The sequence below is a fragment of the Sorex araneus genome, chromosome X, assembly GCF_027595985.1.
Source record: "Sorex araneus isolate mSorAra2 chromosome X, mSorAra2.pri, whole genome shotgun sequence".
In the NCBI taxonomy this organism is placed as follows: Eukaryota; Metazoa; Chordata; class Mammalia; order Eulipotyphla; family Soricidae; genus Sorex; species Sorex araneus.
This window is the reverse complement of record NC_073313.1, coordinates 189,855,463-189,862,562: the sequence shown is the minus strand read 5'-3', so window position 1 is coordinate 189,862,562 and position 7,100 is coordinate 189,855,463. Positions and strand designations below refer to the sequence as shown.

Genomic DNA, 7,100 nt, shown 5'->3' with positions numbered 1-7,100 from the left:
CCAATGACTATTTCCAAAACTAATGAAAATTAGCCAAAGGTGACCTGTGTCAGAAGTTTTGGGAAATTTATCCAATGACTGGAGGAAGTCTGTATGTAAAAGTTCCAGTGACTGGGGCAAGGAATTTAGTACAGAGGTTACGATGCAAGCCTTACCTGTACTCAATCTGACCCTTAGCACTGTATGGTTCCCTGAGTATGACAGGTTCAAACACCATTGAATTTGGCCCTGGAGGCCCCCAGAACCCCACCTAGTGACCCAGGTAGCCAATAGCATCCCAGGGCTAGCACAGTGCCAGAGTCTCTGGGGTCTTACATTGAATCCTCTGTGGGCAGAGCAAGTCGAGCATCACCAGGAGTGACCTCGAGACTCCCTGAGCACTGGCTGGTAGCCCCTCCAACATTTAGTCCCCAACTTCCCTAGGTGGAACATAAGTGCATATTACTTAACCAAAGAAACCAGTCTTAACAGGCTTCATTGTATGTTTTCAACGTCATGAGATTTAGAAAACACAAAACTATCAAGACAGTAAAAGACTCTATAGTTTCCAGGGACTACCAGGAAATGACAGATAGACAGAACGCAGAGAAAGTTTAAGGCAGTGAATATATTCTCTACAATACCATTATTATGAATACATATCACTACGTATTTGCCAAATTCATGTACTGTACGATACCAAGAATAAAGTCTTAACAAGTATCTTTGGGGGATAATAATGGTGTATTAAATAGGTTTATTGGTGCCATGCACCTTTCTAGTAAGGGAATTTTTTGGTTTATAAAAATTTATTATTACTAATTATCAGGTAGGATATTTCTTACCTGTTCCTCTATTCAGAGGGCAGGTGGAACATGACGATTGGAGTTCGCATGATTCATGATTAATGTCTCTGCATGATTAAAGCTTGAAACACCTTAATCACTCCTGTTTCGAAAAAACTAATTTTTGTTAATGTTTTACGATTATTATCTTATTATAGAAGCTTCACCCAATGGTGTAAGTGGTGTAAGTGGTAAGACCTGGGGCGTTTCCAGCATTCTCTCTGATGCAGTTCAAGTCTCAGATTTTGGTAACCCGACCAGGCAATTCTTGGGAGTATTGGGGCCAAAGCTGGCAGGCTGGTGAGAGGGAATGAGGTGTTGGGCATCAAACTCTACACTTTTCATATGCTTGTCTTTGTTCTTTTCACATAGGCTTTATCTCGTTTTTTTTTTGTAAAGGACACTGATGTAAGTTAGGTTGTATATATGAGAGAGAGGATGTGTTTATGGGAAAATATCTTATGTTTAACTTTTTGTAAGTCAAAATAAGAAGAATTAAAGAAAAGTAAGTGGCTACTTTTTTAAGAAAAGTAAGAATAGTTCATGATCATAATCTTCTAAACTCTGGTATAGATATGGTCATTAGCCTGAATAAAAGCTATAGACAGAAAGCAAGATTACTGAAAGAAAATGTAAGTGTTGAAAAATCCACCTATGTGGACACTGGCATCTTGACCCATGAAAGTAATTTGAGAGTGCCAATGAAATCAGTCCTTAAGTGTTTTAAAAATGAAGAGTACTCTCATTGATAAGCAGCTACATGAAGTGTGATAGAAAAAATTCTTTTCAATATATATACAGGAAGCTGTATATATATTGTATATCCTGAATATCTGAACCTGCATATTGGTAAGATGACATACAAAGTCAAAAGAATATTTTGTTTAGAAATAAATAGTGAGATTACAATCACAAAATTAAACTTCTTAAAACAAAATGCTGAATGGTTAATGAGTTTTTTGTCCTGCACCAGACCAGACTTCCTCTATGATACTAAAATGCACTACTATCGACTTGTCTTGGTAGAATCTGATGTCAGATTCATGAAGAAAAGCTGGTTTGAGCACACTCAATGTCAATTTTTAAGAGCATACAAAGGTTTTTGTTTTTCCTCTGCATTCTATATTAATTTTACTTTTATTTGGTTACATTTAAAGATATTATAAAAAAGCAGTTCTTTCAGACCATGACTAAACTAACTTCCTGCCTGTTGTAGGTAATGATGCTTGCATTTTAGTACTCTCTCAGAATCGAGTTGATTGGTCAACAATGTATGCTTTTTTTAATAGGCTCTGATTTGCAGAAACATTGCTTCTTTCTTAGCTGATGTCAGCTACAGCTGGTTAGGTACTGTGAGGGCAGGAAAAGGACAAGAGCCACTTAGAGTAGTTTTTGTTTCCAAATGATTACTCATAACCATAGATTGTGGCATTAAGATGCCGAGCCTGTGGATTAATCTTTTTATCAAAACATATTCTTTTGTCCACCCATCACTTCTTTACCATTTACAGTTCTTTATACTCTTTTTCAGAATCACATCACAATCTCTTAAAATTATAGCTTGGTAAATTACTTGTTTGGATGGTAAGTGAAAGCATTTATAAATAAATAGTTTTCTTGTATCCCTCACTTGATGTCATTTACTTTGACCAAATTTACTTAAGCCATTTTAACCTTTCAGAGAAAGTCCAATAGTTATAATTTTTTTTATTTCTAAAAGATACTCAGGTGACATTCTGATTTACCAAAGGAATTGCACTACTTTTCAGAAATCCATCTGTTTAAAAGCAGCAGAAGGGGCTGGAGTGATAGCACAGCGGGTAGGGCGTTTGCCTTGCACGCGGCTGACCCGGGTTCTAATCCCAGCATCCCATATGGTCCCCTGAGCAATGCCAGGGGTAATTTTTGAGTGAAGAGCCAAGAGTGACCCCTGTGCATCGCCAGGTGTGACCCAAAAACCAAAAAAAAAAAATAAAAGCAGCAGAAGATAAAATAAAATTCTATTTCATTAGTTTTTTTAACGTTTTTATCTTATGGTATTTGGGAACACATAAAGGTCTGAAATTCTATAAGTTAACCCACAATGTACTAAATGTTGTCAATAATACTAATAAAAATGGATCATTCAGAACAAAAAAGTATTGCATTTTCTTTTCATGCATTCAAATCTTATTCAATACTTTTCCTATTCATTTACTATGGCATTGTCTTGTATATTAGAGAAGCTTATGCCCCATTGTGGATGGGGTCCTCCTCTTTGGATACAAACAGAGAAGAGTTTTCAGATTATTCCATGGCTAGATTATGAATTATGTGTGTGTACGTATGTGTGTGTGAGAGAGAGAGAGGAAGAGGGGGAGAAAGTGGGGGTGAGAGAGAGAAAGGAAAGAGGAAGAGAAAGAAAGACAGAAAGAGAAAAGAAGAGAGAACAAAAGAGAAAGAAAGAAAAAACATAGAAAGAGGGAGAGAGGGAGGGAAAGAGAGGGAACAAAGGGAGGAAGAAAGGACTGGAGGAAGGAAGAAGAAATAAAAATAATAAAGGAAGGAAGGAGGAAGAAAGAAGAAAGAAAAAAGAAAGAGAAAGGAACTTTCAGTATTTTTTCAAAATTCTTGGAAGGTTTACAATAGCTGGATTTAAATGTTTTAAACCTTTTCAAATGTTTCTACTTTTTGGGTTGCTCTGATTTTGTGCCATACCTAGCTGGCCTTAGGGCTTCTTCCTGACTGCTCTCAGGGATCACTTATGTCTGGAGCTCAGGTGATCAGATGGGGTGCTGGGTATCGAATTAGGTTCAAATGTGCAAGGCAATAGCCCAGAGGATAGGGCCTTTGCCTTGCATGTGGCCGACCTGGGTTCCATTCCTCCACCCCTCTTGGAGAGCATGGCAAGCTACCCGTGGCATATTCAATATGCCCAAAAAACAGTAACAAGTCTCACAATGGAGACGTTACTGGTGCCCACTCAAGCAAATCCATGAGCAATGGGATGACAGTGACAGTGATGTGCAAGGCAAACACTTTACTATCTCCTGTACTATCTTCTGTCTTCTCAAATGGTTTCTAATTAATTAATAAAAATATTTTATTATACAATCACCATTTATTTTTAAATGATTGTTATGTATACAGTAGAATATGTTTGCTCTTATTTAATATAAATGAAATCAGTCTTGCTCTTCTTTCATGCAAAATTATTTCCTCTATAGTCATTTCTGTCTTTCAATACAGACAGTGTATTCAGAAGGAAAAGTACCTTTACTATGTGTGTGTGCATGCACATGTATGTGCACAAGAACTTACACTTATCATGCATATACATTCATTAGTGACAATAAAAAATCCTCATTTAGAAATTTTTGTTTTGGTTGAGGCTCCACCAGCTATGCTAAGTTTACTCCTGCTTGTATGCTCAGGGATGGCTCACCCTTAGCTACTGTCCTATCTCTCTGACAAAGCATGTATTTTTTGAAAATTAGGATTTCTAATACAGACATTTCCAAAGATTGTAAATGTTATCTATATGTATTTATTTAAAACAAAGTTACCTAATGGATTAAAAAGATATATCAATTTCAAGTCACTTGTAAGCATGGCATAAACATAGTTTTATACTTACTCTATTTCTTTTTCTGCATTTATTTTATACTTTCTGGAAAAAGAGAAATAAAACATTATAGTGACATCAGATGTGCTAGGCTTAGTTATTACTCAGATTTCCATGCATAGGCCATGAAAGTGTACAAGTATGCCAATTGTTTTAATTGCCTATTTTTTTTAGAAGGATATATTAATGTAGCACTGTAGCACTGTTCTCTCATTGTTCATCAATTTGCTCGAGCGGGCACCAGTATCGTCTCCATTGTGAGACTTGTTGTTACTGTTTTTGGCATATCGAATGTGCCATAAGGAGCTTGTCAGGCTCTGTCATGTGGGCGGGATACTCTCGGTAGCTTGCTGGGCTCTCCGAGTAATCATTACATATATGTCACTGTCACTGTCATCCCGTTGCTCATCGATTTGTTTGAGCGGGCACCAGTAATGTCTCTTATTGAGAAACTTATTGTTACTGTTTTTAGCATATCCAATACACACGGGTAGCTTGCCAGGCTCTGCCGTGCAGGCTCCATACTCTCAGTAGCTTGCCAGGCTCTCCAAGAGGGGTGGAGGAAATTACATATATGATACACCTTAAATATAAGATTACATTTCTCAGGATAACAATTATAAGAATGTGTGGATATGTGTGGATATGTGTATGTTGTTATTTAGTACTCATGCACTAAAGATGATGACTTTTGTTTATGTAATGAAGAAGAAAGAAGATTTATTAGAGCCACACCTTTTATTGAAGTTGTTACCTTTTATGATATCTATATGTTATGGTAAAGTCACGTACATTTGATGACTGAAACTCAATCATGAAATCTTTGTAATTGTATCTCACAGATTCAATAAAAAAGTTAAAAAAAAGATTAGAGTTGTCATATGACCCAGTAATTTAATTTCTTGGTATATACTCCCCAGAACACAAAAACATTAATTCAAAAGAATATTTGTACACCATTATGTTTTGCATCTCTTAGAATAGTACTTCTCTGTGGCATGTAGAGTAATAGGAGAAAGGTTGTATGGTATCAAAGGAGATACCTTGATTATCTTGGTATCATATATACTTGAACTAACAAAAGTAAAAACAGGAGATCCGAAGTGTGACAACAAAACTTTAAAATATGTCTGTTAAAGGAAGATTTGGGCATGGGGGTTGGGAATGAAACTGGGACATTGGTGGAGGGATGTTGACACTGATGATGAAATTGCTGTTAGAACATTTTATGCCTGAAATTCAACTATGAATAACTTATAAATAATAGTTACTTAATACATATTTTTTACACAGAAACTATGTCATGTACATTTTTAGTTTTCATTAGACAGTTATTGAGAGAATTAAGAAGATGGTTTTATTTTGTTTTGGAAGTCACAACTGACTTTGGTCAGTGATCATGCCTAGTGGAGCATAGGATACCAAAAGGGGTGCTGGGTATTGAATCCTGGTAAGCTGTGTGCAAGGCAAGTGCCCTCCCCCACTGACTCCATACTATTTGTCAGCCCCACTTTATAAATGTTCTACTTATAACTCTGAGATATAAGATGGCAAAAAGTACAAAAAGGAATGGCAAGAATTTCACTGTGAAACAGGACTCATAAATAAGACTGGGAAACTGAGCACATGATATTAGCAGAGTAAAGGTTATGGACAGTTCTGATAGAAATATATTCATTTTATTTTTCTGTATATTCCATTTTCCAAGGATGTTTTTCTCTAGAAAATTCTATTTGATGCAGTGAGCTTTGGGAATGGACTGCAGTAGCAGTCTTACCTTAGTTTATCCCCTCAACCTTCAGCACCTCGTCTGTCTGATCCCACTTAAAGAGACTTGCAGGGCAAGATTGAGAAGCCAGAGCTAGTGATTAAATGTTACAACCCTTCTTGTATACATTATTCTCAGCTTTTTGATAAAGAAGACACTATGCAATTTGAAACCTTACCAAGGACACTGATGGAAATTACACATTATTGGAAAGTTCCTATGTTTCTGTTTAGGTACTGAGCTTGTTCGTCATCATCATCATCATCATCATCATCATCATCATCCCATTGATCATCGATTTTCTCTAGCGGTCTCAGTAATGTCTCCATTCGTCCTAGCCCTGAGATTTTAGGAAAAGTTTTCAATTAGCAATAATCGCACCTTGGATAAACCTCATTGGCTATGATACTGCCACTGTGCAAAGCTAGCCCTGAGATTTTAGCCTCTGTTTACTCATCCGACCCAACAGTGCCGCAATGGAGGCTCTTTCAGGGTCAGGGGAATGAGACCAATCACTGTTACTGGTTTTGGCATATGAATATGCCACAGGGAGCCTTCAAGACTCTCCCAAAAAGCTTGGTCATAGTGCTCTTAAAGAATAATCTTGTTACCATAATACACCATTTAGACAGAGGCAAATGTAGTTTATAGCTTGCTCTAAATCATCAATTTATACTGAACTGATGGCCATAATTACAGATTTTGTATTTGGAACCCTGTTATCAAGTTGACTTGAAAAAGAGAGCAAGTACATTTTATTCAGTCAAGATTATTTTTAAGCTAACCTCACCTGAGGGTTAATATACTCATTGTTTCTCATTCAAATGATTGCAAAATCTTATCACTGATCCCAAGTCTCCATTTCAAGCTAAAGGATTCTCAAAAAAACAGTTTAGATCAATTA

At 36.6% G+C, this 7,100-nt stretch overlaps 1 non-coding gene and 1 pseudogene across 1 annotated transcript; one reads left to right on the top strand and one right to left on the bottom strand.

Annotated features, from left to right (window-relative positions):
- Positions 1–801: 801 nt before the first annotated feature.
- Positions 802–937, top strand: LOC129400587 (U8 small nucleolar RNA). The gene has a single exon (XR_008627799.1). It is a non-coding gene; the product is annotated as a U8 small nucleolar RNA (small nucleolar RNA).
- Positions 938–6,538: 5,601 nt separating this feature from the next.
- On the bottom strand, positions 6,539–6,622 carry LOC129400364 (U4 spliceosomal RNA; annotated as a pseudogene).
- Positions 6,623–7,100: the final 478 nt, after the last annotated feature.